General features: G+C 46.6%; 1 protein-coding gene across 4 annotated transcripts in view; it reads left to right on the top strand.

The window, feature by feature from the left end:
• PCCA (propionyl-CoA carboxylase subunit alpha) overlaps positions 1-16,295 on the top strand; it is a 465,712-nt gene that overhangs the window by 242,898 nt on the left and 206,519 nt on the right. The gene's annotated exons all lie outside the window — the stretch shown is intronic.

The following is a 16,295-nucleotide window of genomic DNA, read 5'->3' as shown; positions in this document are numbered from 1 at the left end:
CTATTTTTAGACCTACTGCCATTGTCTCTCAGGCACCCTCATTCATTCTCATTCATTCAGTAACCAAGGTACATAGGACGGGTAGGTGTGAGTCATGGGTTACACAAACGGGCCTGGGGACAGGATGGAGACTTGACAAACAAAATGGAAACTTGACATGACTTATGCTAACTTACATATGTAGGCCTAAATCATATAGTACCAGTAAAACAGTAACAAAGAACAGTAAAAATCAATTTAAACGTAATAATTATATAATATAAAGATGGAGAAAAAACAAAACAAATACAACTTGTACCAAAATAAAATGCTGAAGCTTATCCTATGTCTTAGCTCACTTATACTTATCTATAGGGAATAGAGAGAGAGAGACAAAGTCAGAAATGGTTGGGGAAGGGGAGGGAATGCATTAAAAAAAAAAAAAAAAAAAAAAAAAAAAAGCAAAACCCCCAGTTTTTCACATGTGCTACGTTAGAAAAACTTTAAGGAGACATGCATGAAATATCATGCTTTTTCTCTCCAAAGCAAATATTAGCTTTTGTTTATTTGTAAAACATAAAATAATCTAAATAAGAGCTGATCTCAGTCTCAGGATTCCATGTTATATATTAAAAACTTAAGTTAACATTTTTTAATTATGAGAAATATCTTGACAGCTTTTCTATTAACCTGTGATGCCCACTTTAAATTGAATCTTTGACTAGAGTATCTGACAGTTTTGATAGCTATTCTTAAATCTGTCTGTTGCCCTGATCTAAATTAATTTTCATCAACAAAAATGCTTGCTTTGTTAATTTCAGGTTATTTAAAAAGTGATCTTGTGCTAATCTAAACTTTGTCAGGCATTCTGAAACTGGGAAGTGTGTTTCTTCTTCTCTCTTCCTATTATAATTTGGAATCTAGACCAGAGATATCAAACATTTTGCTTATGGGTTGGATCCAGGCCAAGACAGCAGTCTTTTTGGCCTGCTGGGCTGCTGGAGGGTCAGAAGTTGGGGGGCCTGGCCTGCTCTGAAATTTGGGGCCCTTTAGCCCCACTGGCTACAGCTGTCGGTGATGAGCTTGGTTCACTGCCACTTCACCCAGAGCCCTGCCCCCACACCACCCACTGTGGCATCTGGAGCCCTCCCATACCTGCCAGAATCCTGTCATACCTGCTGCTGCCTCTGAACCCCTAGCCACTTTCAAACCTGCCACTGCCAAGGCTGCCACTGCACTGTCCTGGGCTCAGTCTGGCTCATGAAGAGCCCCAGTTCAGATCTGGCCTGGAGCCCCAGGTGAGTATGATGCCCTTGGTCTAGAGCAGGGGTGGCCAGCCTGTGGTTCCGAAGCCACATGCAGCTCTCCAGAAGTTAATATGCGTCTCCTTGAATCTTTGCACAAGCACATGGTGACCAGTTTATTTGGAAGCTGGTTACCGTGTGCTTGTGCAAAGATTCAAGGAGATGCATATTAACTTCTGAAGAGCTGCATGTGGCTTCGGAGCCACAGGTTGGCCACCCCTCAGTCTCATTAGCAGGGATCCTGGGATCCTCGTTTTCTGTTTTTCATGGAAAAACATTGCAAAAAGTGAATTTTCTCCTTTAAGGGAGAAAAACATGGGAAACTAGAGGATTCCCCTTACAGGCTAGCAGAGTTCCAGCCTGCAAGAGGCTGCTTGGGGGAGTGGGATGCAGGGGGTGCCATGTGCATGTGACCAGCAATACAGTCAGGCAGCAGTGGAGAGCAGCTCCCTTAGTTGCCTGCAAGTAAGCCTATGGTGAAGTGACATGGGTGACACATGGTGGGCATAGGCGATGGGGAGGGAGAGGGGAGGAGCAGATTGAGGCAGCCACAGTAAGGGAGGGAGTAGGGCAGGGCTGGGCCTGGGAGCACTGCCCAGTCAGGGTAGGAATATGCAGCCATGGAGCCCAGCTGGGGGGAGTAGGATGGAGGCATGGGTGGCTCATCTGGGGACTGGTGGAGGAGCTGACTCTCTACCACAGCACGCATTTACAGGGAAAGGGGCATGCGGGGGGCACATGTCTCACCAGATTTGTGCATGGAGTGGGGCCAGATGTGGGCTGCCTGCTACAGGTTCAGGGTTTCCTAGCCTGCTGACCTTCCCCCAGTGGCCTCCTCAGCCCAGCAGGCAGGACCTGGTGTGGGAGGGCAGGTTGGGGCAAGAAGGCTTAGTGCCAGCCATGCCACCATGATGATTTACCCTCTGCCTACCAGCAGCAGCAGGGAGCACAACTCTGTGCTGCTGCTTCCACTGCTGCTATCCCCACCAGGCAGGCAGGAGGCACCTCACCATGGTAATGTGGCTGGCATAGGACTCCCAGAGGTGCTGGTAGCAGCACCAAACCTCCCCACCCAGCTCTGCCATCCAACACCAGGTCCTGCCCACATGCCCTACTAGGCTCTACTTCGGTTGTGCCACCAGCAGGGGGGATGGGGAGGACCATCTGTACTCTGCTCTGGCCACAACAGCTGCCAGGTCTTGTAGCCCTGGCATCTGGGGGCCCCGTCCTCTAGGGTTGGGGAGGGACAGGGGGCTGTGGGTAGTGAGGGGCAATGGCAGGGGAAAGGCACTGGCATATCAGGGCTGCTCAGCACCACAAAGCAGCCATGGGGACAGCTGCAGCTCAACCTGAGTCCTGGTGAGTGAAGGGGGCAGTGGGAGTTCTGGTTTTCCATGATAAATAACCCCAAATCAAATGCTAAAATATATAGTTGCTAGCAAAATGCCGGCTCCCCCCCCCCGCCGCTCCGGGTCCAGCTCCACCCCCCCCTCCTTTTGCTGCTCCAGGTCCTGCCCCACTCCCCCCTGCTGCCACTCCAGGTCCACCCACCCCAGCCCCCCCCCTCCCCCCCCCCCCCTCCACTGTTCTGGGTTGTGTCTTGCTCCCCCTGCCATTCTGCATCCAGCCCTGCTTCACTCTCCCTCCCTGCTGCTCTGTGTGCAAGGGGAGGGGTGGTGCGCAGCCGCATGGCATGGCATGGGGAGTGCTTGGCAGCTGCATGGTGCGGAGAGCGGCCCAGGGTGTGGTGCAGGGGGTGGCACGTGCTGTGGCATGGGGGGCGGCCATGGCAGAGGGAGCACCCGCTGGCTGTGGCCACATGGCTTGGGGAAGCAGTCCTGGGGTGTGGCATGTGACCTTGTGGCATAGCGCAGAGAGCGACCATGGTGGGAGGGGCATGCCACGCGAACATGTGGTCGCATGGGAGGGATGTGCCACATGGGCATGTGAGGGATGCCTGCAGGCTGTGCAGGGTGTGTGGGGAGCCGGCATGGGGACACATGGGCAGTACTTGCCAGCTGCAGCACATGGCCACGGGGTGAGGCGTGTCCTCCATGCCCACTCCCTGTGTGGCACCCTGCGGCCATGCCCTCCCCCTCCCCTGCAGGGAGTGACTGCCAGTTGCAGGTGTGGGGGGCATGGCGCACAGCTGCAGGGTGCCGCACAAGGAGTGGTGTGGGGGGGCGTGCCGCGGCCGCATGCTTCAGGGGCTCCTGTACCGCCCTGTGCCGGCTTCCCATGCAGAAACCTGTGGCTGCAGTCATGCCCCGCCCCACGCCACACCCCACAATGCCTAGCATGTCCTGTGGCTGCAGCTGGCAGTCACTCCCAATGGAGGAGGGTAGGGAATGGTTGCAGAGTTTCACGCGGGGAGCAGGCATGGGGGCCATACCCCTCCTCGTGGTCACGTGCTGCAGCCTGTGGGCGCTGCCTGCATGCCCCCATGCCAGCTCCCCACACGCCTGCATACCACGCCCTCTCCCCACCACGCCCTGTGCTCTTCGTGGCCACAGCAAGCAGGCGCTCCCCTTGCAGGGGGCATTGCGCTGTATGGGGATCAGGCATGGGGAGCGTGCTGCACCCCATGGCCCCGTGCTGCAGCCTTCAGGTGTTGCCCACAGCCACTGCACTGGTTCCCCGTGTCATGCCGCTCCCCCCCCCCCACCCGCGGGGGGGGGGGGGGGGCTCAGCATACGGCCACACAGGGGGGTGCATGGCACACAGCCGCATGGTGCTGCGCAGTCAGTGGCCATGCCCCACTGTGCAGCCACATGCTGCAGCCGGAGGGCTTTGCCTGTGTACCCCGTGCCCGCTCCCTGAACGGCACCCCCCTTCCCCCTGCACCATGTGCCACGCCCCAACATGGCCATGCACCATGCCCCTCCGTGGGACCGTGCGCCACACCCTCCCCTGCCCATTGCCTTCCCTCACCCCGGCGTGGCAGAGCATGGCCTGGCTGCCTCCCCCCATGTGTCTATTTGTCAGTAAGGCTCCAAGTGGTGCATGCACAGTTGGCCCAGAGTGTTATGGACAGACAAACACATAGCAGGAAGGGCTATGGCTTTTATTATATTATAATTTAGAATTTATTTTATTGCAATGATTGAGGCACTGGTAGGCTTCCAAATTGCTTTAAAATTGTAAGTATATCAATAAAACATTGTGTTCAACTGATACCTCTATATATACAGGTTTCCCTCGCTTTATGTTGCACATGCGTTCCTGGAAAAGGGCGCGTAAGTCAAATTCGCATAAAGGGAACACACTTTACAATGTAACAAATAGGGATATGTTCTAAGACCTCAACTGCACTGATTCCCTGACTCATTTCTACCTTTTTTACAAGCCAGTTTTGGTATTCACCAACAGCAAGCAGTACACACAATCACAGGACACTATCATAATGGGGACGGTAACTACAGAAACATGTCACAGATGAGCGAGGAGCACAGATCCACACAGGAGACTATATTTTGGTGCATGTCACTCCCAGAATACACTGCACAAAGCAGCTGACTGTCGGCTTCTACCACACCGATCACGTTAGCATGAATTTACCTTGCATTTAATGAATTTTTGGTATAAAAAGGGTGATCTTATAAGAACATATTTGCACATACAGAACCCACATAAGGCGAGGGAAACCTGTAGTGGCATTTCATTTTAATCATGGAAAAATGCAGATTTTGGGGTCTTTTATCAGAAAATGTTTGGGGTTTTTAACAGAGAATTTGGGATTTTTAAACAGAGAAAACCAGGTTCCCTGCTTATGAGGCTTTGGTGATGGCATGATGCTATTGGGAAGTACTTATGTGTCTCATGGCTTCTGAACTTTGTCAATCTTTAATGCATTTAAAGGTCTGGTGAGGGAAGGATTTAGGGGGTTCCTAAAATGGTTTTAAAGACAAAAAGACTTAAATGAAGCCTGGAAATTGTTTTTCCTAAAGGTGAGGAATACTGCAGTACTGGAAACTGTTTATGATGAGTGGGGAGGAGAGGTGTGATTGACTGCAACAGAGGTTCTACTCCCTTTCCTAGCCATTAGGTTCACTCTTCTCTCAATTTAGCTAGGTCATGCAGACTTCTTTTTCATGCTCCAGATGTTCTATTTTTTTTGCTTTCCCCCTCCTGATGTAGTTTAGAAGGTTATTTTTATATAGGCGCCGACTTCTTTTTTTGTCAGTAGGCACTTGCAGGTGTAAAAAACAAACCTGGCGCTTTACTTTTAACTTGGTGCGTTTCTGTGCCGAGCCACACGCATGGTGAGAAGAGGCAGTGCGTTACTTCTACCTGGCTCTGCAGTGTCTGTAAAGATTGGGTGCTTTAGTTGGATTTTTTTGGCACTTTTATCTAATAGGTGATTGAATCTGCTTTGGCTAAAAGTGCAAAAAGCCCAGCTGAAGCACCCAATCTTTACAGATGCTGCAGGGCCGGGTTGAAATCACAGCTGCTTCTTCTGGTGAAACTCAGTTGTTGTTGTTTTGTTTGTTTGTTTTTTTGTAACATCTGCAAGCAGCTCCATGGGTGCTGAGCACCTGGTTTTTTGTTTTTTTTTGATGGGTGCTTAAGTCTCGGAGCACCCATGGAGTCAGCACCTATGCTTTTTTGCTTTTTCAGCAGCCTCCTAATGCTTCAGAGTGACAAGGTCGTCTTTTCTTTCCAGCACAGCATCAGTTTCAGCAGGTCCCTAGGACCTGCTTTGCTTCTCCCATCTGTTATCCAGCTAGCTCAGAACTCCTTGCACAGGGTCAATATTGGTTCATGCTTCATTATCATAAGAGAAGAACACAGCTTAGACGCACCTTTTGACATCAAATTGGAGCCCTTCACAAAATTAATGTTCCCCATAATGTAGCAGGCTTACCTTTCAGAGCTTGGGTTGAGTCCCAGGCTTGAGATTCTGTTGTTCCGATTGATGGAGCCCATCCACCAATCAGGAGGCAGCAAGAGAAATGAAGTCACACTCCTTTCCTGAGGGGAGGGGGAGAGGAGCTCCCCTGGACTTGACTGAAGACTGCAAGCTGTCAGGTCTGGAAGACTTCAGGGGCAGAGCCCTGGAGAGTATAAAAGGAGCTACATGCCCAACATAAGGGAGATGCATCAGGCACGGAGAAGACAGAAGAGCGGGGCTTACAAGAACTGAGGAGAGCTGCTCAGCAGGGCAAAGCAGTAGCCTAGGAAGAGCCCCTGAAGACTTCTATCTGCAGAGAGCTGCAGATGGCTCCAGTGGTTAGGCTCTTGGTGCATAGCACGGTGCACAGCGTCTGGACCCTGGGAGCTGTTTGAGGTGGCTCAGATCTGCAACCTTTGGTGTGCGGCCAGAGACACGGTGCACAGGCCGGTGCACGAAGCAGGATTTTTGGAGCCATTTGGGTGGCTCAGGTCCCCAACCTCCACACAAGGCCGGGAGCTCGGTGCAGGAGGCACTGCACAGAGGGTGAGAGACCCTGGGAGCCACTTGAGGTCGCTTGGGTCTACAGCTGCTGACCCAGGACAGCAGCTCAGTGTAGACGATGCTGCACGGGGGGTCTGGGAGCAGACTCAGCCCTGGTGCTGCACAAGGCTGTCCCCGCCTCCAACCCCTAGTACAAGGTGAAGCTCCCACTACACACAGTGGTGCATGTGGCCCTAAGTGGGGCCGGCAGCAGCAGAGTCAGGCGGCAGGAAAGCCCAGTGGAGAATGGAGCTCAACCTAGAGAACGGGAGACAACCCTACGGGACTGTGGAGTAGTAAGTTACTCTGGAGAGAGGGTCCTCACAGGGGAGGGATTCCCAGGGTTGTGAAGGGGCACCACGTGGGCCGCACCTGAGTGATAGCAGTGGGGGCTTAGGAGTCTTTGGGGTCTCCCTCTCCTTTTCTTTCCCCCCACCTCCTTTCCTGTAGCGGTACCTTAGGAGTGGGGCCCCTGCCCTGGAGGGCACCCAGGTAGTCTAGGGTTGCTGGTTATAGTAGCAGACTGTGCCTTATAGTTTATGTAAATAAGTTGACATAATAGTTTGTATATTAATAGTTATAAGGTTGTCTGATCAATATCCTTTGTTTTGGGTTGCTCTGTTGTTCATCTGGATTTAAAAAAAATAATTGGGTGTATGTATACGCATACGTGTGTGTGTGTGTGAATAGTTTGTATATTAATAGTTATAAGGTTGTCTGATCAATATCCTTTGTTTTGGGTTGCTCTGTTGTTCATCTGGATTTAAAAAAAATAATTGGGTGTATGTATACGCATACGTGTGTGTGTGTGTGTGTCCTTACCCTGCCCTGGAGGGCACCCAGGTAGTCTAGGGTTGCTGGTTATAGTAGCAGACTGTGCCTTATAGTTTATGTAAATAAGTTGACATAATAGTTTGTATATTAATAGTTATAAGGTTGTCTGATCAATATCCTTTGTTTTGGGTTGCTCTGTTGTTCATCTGGATTTAAAAAAAATAATTGGGTGTATGTATACGCATACGTGTGTGTGTGTGTGTGTCCTTACTCTTTAATGGTTTTGTTGTAATAATACATTTTATATAGTTAAGTGATTGATTGACTGGGCCTGACTCTATAGGGGACAGAGGTGGCCGCTGGGCTGTTGTGTCCCTCCACAGCACACTGTCCTGCCAATAATTCCCTCAGTTGGAGAGGCTACAATAATGTCTTGCTTCATAATGCAACCAAGTCAGTGTCTAAATGGCAGCAACCCCAAGTTCAAAAATTTTTAAAAACAGATGTGAAGGTAACTTAGATTCATAGATTGCTAGGGGCTGGAAGGGACCTCGCAGATCATAGGGTCCAGCCCCTCCGCTCACATATTAATCTGACATACTACATATTAATCTGAACTCAAATGATACTTTGTCCCTTACATCTCATTACTTTTATATTTCATTTTAATTTTTGTTCATGTAAACAAAAAGCATATGTTATACAATTATTAGATACTAAACCGGGGTCGTGGTTTGTTTTTTTATTTAAACATTTTTCTAGGACAAAATGCAAATTAGATTGCTATGGGAAAATGACCTTTTATGTAATTTAATTTGACGTTGGTTATGTAAAGTAATTACGTGAACCTTTTTGACTCAGCTTGGGGGATGCTGGGATAATATTGATTTAAGCAGTCATAACATCAAGGAAATTAGAGAGAAATACTTCTTCTCTGTGTTCCTCCCAAAGCAGGATCTGCCTTTTAATTGTAATGGATATATACAGTTTAGTTTTAAATAACCTAAGCAATAGAACTTCCATCACTTTTGTTACGTAAAAATAAAAAGACTTTGTTTTGTTGTTCTTTCTGTTGTTTTGCTATTCTGTGTCAGCAGCCTGGACAGTCAGTACGATGACCCCATAAATGCAAAAGAACAAGAAAAATCTATAAAATTTTGCTAGGAGAAAGTGGAAGGAAGGTGTTTTTACCATCATGATTTCATAGAAGAAAGGGCTTGTCAGAGTTAGTTTGTTTATTTATTTTACAAGATTACAGGTTTGTTTGATATTGGCAGGCAGGCTATCCCTATAGTAGTGGTACTCAACCTTTTGCCCCAGCAGGCCAGATGCACTGTGCCAAATCTGTCCACAGGCCGCACCTGGCTGGTGGTCCTGATCTAGCACCTGTGGCAGGTGTAGTGAGCACCATCTGGCTGTACAGAGGCAGATATGGGGCAGCTTGTGCCTTGGCCCCATGGGGAGAAAAGGAGCATGGCCCAGCCCTGCAGGGGAAGAGGACGTGGCTTGGCCCCATTGGGTGGAGGGGGAGGGGCATAGCTTGCCCCTTTTCCAGATGTGTGGTGAGGGGGCATAGCTCAGCCTTGCAGGAGGAAGGGAGCACAGCTTGGATCCAACCATCTGTGTGAGGCTTTGGGGTTTGCTAATTTGGCCAAGGCAAAGGTGGTCATAATAATGTCCACTGTTCCCCTGCTGCCAAATTTCCTGATCCATGAGGAGCCCCATGGGCCAGATACAATGGCTCTGTGGGCCTCATTTGGCCTGTGGGCAGGCAGTTGAGCATCCCTGGCCTATTGGATAAGATGGTTTATCTATGCTGATATAGTATATTTGGATTTCTCCAAGACATTTCAGCTGGTAACACATTACATTTTGATTAAAACACTTTCTTTATATGGAATTAATAGGGCAGAAAATAGGTGGATTAAAAACTGACTCAGAGGCATCTTGCTGACAGGTGGTTGGTAAAGGGTGATGGCTAGAAAATGATATTTAGAGGTTTGCTTTTGGGAATTGGTTTGTAGGTAAAAAATATATGCATTAGCACAATAGTCCAGGGTGGCAGCCAGGGTTAATTGATTTCTAAAGGCTTGGTCACACAGTCGCACAGTTCTTACAGCCTCTAAGGCAGACAGGGTGTCTAACACAGCAAGGCCAACGGATATTCACATAGCTTGGGAAATTGTGGGCATATTCCACACTGTTCAGTAACATGAGATAAGGTGGCCCCACCCCACAAGGCCCAAGAGTCAGGGGCCTGGGAGTTCTGGTTTTGCGGGAGTAGATCAAATTAGGATGTGTACATGTGATGGGCTTGTGAAACAAAGGAATATGCTGACAGGAGAGAATGTGGACAGTATGACGACCACAGACAGTCCAATCAGCAATAGCCATGGATGACGAGTCATCAGGAGGGAAAAAGAATACAAAAGCAGAAACTTTAAGCAACAAAGGGTTCCCTAACAAAGGGTCCTTGAAAAGGGTCCCCAAAAGAGGAACCTGAGGCACCATGGACAGAGGGCATACCACCACTCTGTCTCATCCACCCTTTGGGGTGTGGGGGAAAGGGGGAGGGGAAGAGGGGCTCAGCCTCCAACCTCCAGGCTGCTGACGTCTAACATCTTAAGAGTGAAGCTCACGTCCTGGCCAGATGCATCTTGACTCTGATGACAGCCCTAGGATTGGTAGCTATAGAATTGTGTGTATTATTCTTTTCTGTTATTACTGTGTATCAGTAAATTTGCCTATTATTGAATGTAAAGGTTGTGGTTAATCTGAGGGTTTGGGTCCACCCCGGAACAAGGCATCTGGCTCATAAATCCAGTGCCAACAAAGGGGAGATATGAAGGGCTATATATAGCCCTTGGGGTCATTTCTTGCTCCAGCATTTTTCAGTCATTTTATCAACCATCTAGAATCCTAGGTCAGGAATAGGCAAGCCCCGGCCTGAGTGCCAGAGCGTGGCACACGGAAGCATTTTGCTTGGTGTACATGCATCAGGGCAGATGGTGGTGAAGGGGTTTGGATTGTGCTGCCACAACAATGATCAGGCCCTTTGTGGCTCCTCAGCTGTTTGCCCCTGACACACCAACATCTTACAAGTCGAGGTTGCAGGTGTTTTTGGCACTGTGCCTACAAACATTACCGATCCGTGCTCTAGGTGACGATGATATGAAAAATTATTGGTAATAAAGTTAATGATACAAACATTTATTGGATAGTAACACTGTTGAGGCACATTACTGTTGCAGTCATCTGAATCACTGGTTAAATGATCAAAGTTTACACAATGCACTACTATGCGGCCAAATGCAAGTAGGACAGCTGAAAACAAAGAAAGCAGGCCATGCCTATAGAAGAAGAGGCTCTGTGGAAAAGTATTGGCCTCTAAAATGACTTGGACTGGGTGATTATCAGGGATCCTGGTTTTCTCTGATTAAAAAAAAATCCCCAATTTCTGGGCTAAAACAGTAACTCGAAATCCACATCCACATTCATTTGAATTCACATTTTTCCATGATTAAAGTGAAATGTCACTACTATATACAGTGAAATCCCTGTTATCTGGCATTTGAGTAACCAGAACTCTATTAACTGGAATTTCCAGCCGGTTGGCAGGAAGCTTGTACACATCGACCACCACCGCCCGTCACCCTGCGCTTTAGCCGCTCTGCATGCGGCCACCGCAAACCTCCCCCCCGCAAGCCTCCGCCACTTGTGCTGGATAACAGATTTTACTCTGTGTGTGTGTGTGTGTGTGTGTGTGTGTGTGTGTGTGTGTGTGTGTGTGTGTGTGTATACTATATACAGGCAGACAAGGTTCCTTGGGTGAATTTCATATCTTTTATTAGACCAACCCAGATGGTTGGAGAATAGTTATTAAGCAAGCTTTCGGGTTCAAAAACCCTTCGTCAGGCTAAGGAAGCTGCAGCAGTTGCTATGTGCTCTTCCTGGATGGAAAGCTATATACATATAGATATAGATATAGTATTGGCCTTTCATTTTAATCACAGAAAAATGTGAATTAAAATGAAATGCCACTAGATAGATAGTAGTGGTGTTATATATAGTAGTGACATTTCATTTTAATCATGGAAATATGTGGATTTTGGGTTACTTTTTTTAACCCAAAAATTGGGAATTTTTTTTATGAGAGAAAACCGGGATCCCTTCTGATTATAAATAACGATCTCACCATGACTTATCAGTGAAGGGCTATAACAAGTTTATGTGATCCTCAGATGTGTAAGAAAGGGAATATGAAGTAAAAAGAAAAGAATGAATCTGACCCTTGCTTCTATACATACTGTTGATGAGACCGAATTTAGAATATGTCCATACCTGAAGATGTAGATATCTTGGAGTTCTGAGTAGACCCATAAAAATAATTCAGAAGCTGAAAAACTCATCTTCTGATGAGAAGCATAAGGAGTTCAATCTGTGCATCTTGCTGAAGAGAGGGTGGAGGTGACTTAATTACTAGCTTAGATACTTGCACATGAAGAGATACCTGATAATGGGGATGAGGGGGAAGGCAGTCATGCAGACAAAACAAGGAACAGGAACCTGTTGCTAGAAGTTGAAGTTAGATAACTCAACCTTGAAATAAGATACAGTGTCCTAGCAGTAAGGGTACGTGAAATCTGGAATAGCTTATTAAGGAAAATGGTGGACTCAGTATTGCCTGGAGTCTTTAAAATGAGATCAGATTTCTTTCTAAAACACATACTTTAATCCAGGTACATATGCAGGATATGTGACTGGCTGATCATAATGGTCTCTTCAAGCCTTGTAGTCTCTGAACCAAGCCCTTCCCACGCTTATCCCTGAGGCTAGACACCGGCTTGGGCAGCACCTTAGCAAAGCGGGGCCAGGGGAGCGAGGATTAAAATCGCTGTCTCTGGGTGGGCATGGGACCCCAGTCTGGGTCTGCCCAGCTTTCCCCCCTGCTCTTGCTTGGGTGATGTGGGGCATGGCCAGAGCCAGCTGGCAAGGCCTTGCTATCCATCCTGTGCTGGGGCTGCAGGGCTGAGCTGAGCTAGCCTGTGGGTGCTGCTGAAGGCAGAGGCATAGGGGCAGCCCAGGCTGGGACTGTGGGGGCTGCATGGCCAGATTGCTCCCAGCTCCCCATGCCTGAGCTGGGCGGGGCTGTCATGGAGCCCCAGAAAGCTGGAAAGGGCTGCGCTGGGCCAGCCTGTTCCCCACTTCTCCCTGCATCTCCTTCTGTATCCTGAGTCCCTGGCATGAGGTCAGGCTGGACCAATGTTTCTCTGTGTTCCCGCGAACCACTTTGGGCCACATGGGTGCAGCTGGCTTGGTTCCTGCCTGACCCAGCTGCATGGTGGAAACTTGAGGTTGGGCAGGAGCTGTGCCAGCCACTCCAGCTGTGTGCAGCCTCAAGCAGCACATGAGAACACAGTGCAGCACTACGGTAGCAGCACCCGTACCCCTACCAGGCCCTGCCCTGGCTCAGCAGGGCCTGGATAACCTGCAGATCCTGACCCTTTTCCCTCTGCACCCCTTTCCCTGCCAGTGGGGAGAACCTTATCTGAACTTCAGCTCACCAGGGGCCCAACTGTCTGGTCTGTGAATGGGTACAGGGTCATAGCTGTACACAGACAACCTTCAACTACAATTTCAAATTTCTTTTTTTTTCAGTAGTTAACATCTCAAGCTTTGGCATTTGTATAAAGCGTTTTTTCTTATGTAATAAAATAATCACTGACCATTGCTAGTAAGCAGCCTACAATAGATTTTCATAAGTGTATACCACCAAAGCTGCACTAAGGGCATTCTCAGCAAGCTGGCACATTTGTAGTAGCTATATACAGACAGCTAGCTTCGGTAAATTGTTAATAGTTTCCTTACATTATCTTTCAGATTTAACCATTCACAGTGGGCATCACAGCCATCCCTGTGTTATAGTTTGTTGAAATTGTCACAGCAAATGCAAACAGTGACAAACAAGGGAAGTTAGAGCCCCCCCCCGGTTCCCCCCTTGGGGTTTTTTATAATGAAGAGGTGTACATAACTCTTGTTCTCTTGTTAACCTGTTTCAAGTTGCTAACTTTTATTCACTGTTTGGAGTTTGATTTTTATTGAAGATTGAAGGAGAAAATAGTTTTTGCAGCGCAGAGAAGTGCGAAAGCAGTTATTGATTTCACTTGTGATGAAGGTCGTGCAATAAAACCTCCAAATTGGGATCTTTATAGTTTTCCTTGTCCTTATATGAGTTGATGCTGTTCATGTTTGTGGGAGCATGTAGACGTACATGGACTTGGTCACACCAACATGTCATAGGCTTTTTTTGGTGGGGGAGGGAGTGGTGTGTGACAGAGTTTAACATACATTTTCCTGTATGTAAGGGACTTTTCTTGTTATTGGTGGAGGCATGGAAGCAAATATTTAAATTCGCATACTATCTAATTTAAAACAACCTAATAATAGAATGTACACTGTTGGGTTATAAATATCTGACAGCTCACTTAATCTTAAGCCTAAGAGCCAAACTAGTTTGCTCATGAAGCTGCTTAGAGTATCATATGTATACCCAATATACATAGAAGTTCAGAACTGCTGATTTTCATTTTGCCATCAGTTTTTCCACTATTGGCAAGAGAAAGATCAAGATTATTTTCTGAGTCAGCCTTTCAGAAGTTGCATTGTGCATGTATTTGATAAATTTCCATTTCAAGGCAGATGAAGCAATAATAAACATTGAGCAAAGGAAGTTAGAGTAATCTGTTAGCAGAATATATTAATAATGGCTAAATTAAAATAAATTGATATAGATCTTTTGCCTATTGTGAATCTTTGTTATTTTTAAATTTACATTTTTTGACTTGTGGCAGCTATCCCATTGTACCATGTGAGGGCACTCATAATTACCCTACTATAATACCATTGCTGCTCTGTGGCTTCCAGGTGATACCATTCACTTCTTTTTACAGAATATGCCAACTGTAGTGATTACAAAACATTCAAGGATGCTCTCCTTGAACTGGGTCTTATGCAGAGGTCATCCGTATTTTGAAACTCTGGTGCTGCACTATTTATAATAAGCTCTGATGCTTTTGAGAACTTCTGTTAAAGATTTCCCCATGGATAGCACTAAATTAACTTACAGGTAGTAGCAGTAGTGGACACTGGCATTCAGCAATAGTGATCACAGGTGAAACGTGAATAAAATTTTGAGGGTTCTTTGACCAAGTACACCAGTCATTTTGTGGTCCCATGATGTTATTCGCCTTCCTTCTGTACAGCTCTCCAGTAACCCCTCTAGCTGATAACTGCCTAAGATAGGCAGCAGTGTAGAGCCTCTGCTTAGATGCTTCTCCTTGATGGAGTGCAGCAGGGTTGCTTGCTGTTCTAGGATACTAGGGTCCACTTCCTAGTCCATTTATTAGGCACCTAGATTTAGACACCAAAGCATGATCCTATTCTGTTCTGTTCAAGTCCATGAAAAGCCATTAACACAAAAGTTGGGTGGGTTCTTGTCCACCTAGCTCCTTTGTGTGACTTAGTCTTAAGGTTGGATGGCACATTACAAAAATATATGGGATAACTTCCCTTTCCCCCTCACACTTCTCTTCCCCCCTGACCTCCCCAGGCCTATAGCAGAGTGGAAAGGGATTGCACTTAGATGCTTAAATGAAATAGGATTTGGCCTTAAATGCTGACATTGAACTCATCTTGCAAATCTTTAGTCACATGAAAAATTGTCAGTGCTAGAAATGTACGTACCAAAGTAATTGATAGGACTTCAAAGGAGGGTTTGAAGGATTAAACTCTTTATTTTGGCTTATTTCATATTACTGCGAAGTCTCTTTGTTTACTGGTCCTTATGTAAGTAGGATGTAATCCAAATGAAATGATGTAATGTTCGTTTTTATTTAATTGGATTTGATAGTAATCTTCAGAGATTCAGAATGCATTTACTGTTGAGGAATTTAGTGAGGACCATTTTTCTTGTCATTAAAACAAAGTGTTTCTTTTGACCTAGCACTATATATTGTCATTCCTGTCTGCTACCTCTACTAGTCATCTTTTTTCTTTCTAACCTTCCAACTAAAGCTTTTATTTCTTCATTATTTCCTATCACAACTACTCCTTTTTAGTCTCTGCCTCCCAAACACTTTTCTTGTCCTGTGTTCCTACCTTCTGAGTCTCTGCCTCCCAAACACTTTTCTTGTCCTGTATTCCTACCTTCTGAGCAGTATAAAGCCTCTGCTAAAAATTCTCTTACCTGTTGTTTTCACTGTTGTCTTTGCTTTGAAACCCCCAAACTCTGCTACCCCATATATTTTAACTTCTTGTTGCTGCTTTTAAAAAAAAGCATAATTCTTCATCTTCTTACTTTAATCACTCTTGCCTCATTTCAGATCATCTTCCCCTTTTTGACATTTCATCCTCATCCACCCATTCACCATATTTTTTCATGAATGTCTTTGTCTTTTTTCCTGCTTTCTGCTGAGCTGTTTCTGAACTAGTTTATAGAGCCTGTATCTCTCCATATTTAAATCCACTTGAAAACTCATTTTTGCCACACTACCTGTGAGGAAGCTAGTTGACTTTTATTTTTTGGACCAAGACCTTGACTTCTCTACTTACGTTGTACCTCTTCTGCCTACTCTAATTTGTCTTTCTGCCATTATGTTGTAAGACATGCTTTGGGGAGTGGAGTTCATACCACTACTTTGTTTAGAAAATGTTCAGCATAGCTTGGCTATGAGTAACAAATTAATAATGGTCTGACAGACACTCTTGGTAATTGGGCTGACAAGTAGTTTCAGGTCTCAGTCTTT

The sequence above is a fragment of the Alligator sinensis genome, unplaced genomic scaffold (genome assembly GCF_000455745.1).
Source record: "Alligator sinensis unplaced genomic scaffold, ASM45574v1 scaffold744_1, whole genome shotgun sequence".
In the NCBI taxonomy this organism is placed as follows: Eukaryota; Metazoa; Chordata; order Crocodylia; family Alligatoridae; genus Alligator; species Alligator sinensis.
The sequence above is the reverse complement of the archived record's forward strand: the minus strand, read 5'-3'. Positions and strand labels throughout refer to the sequence as shown.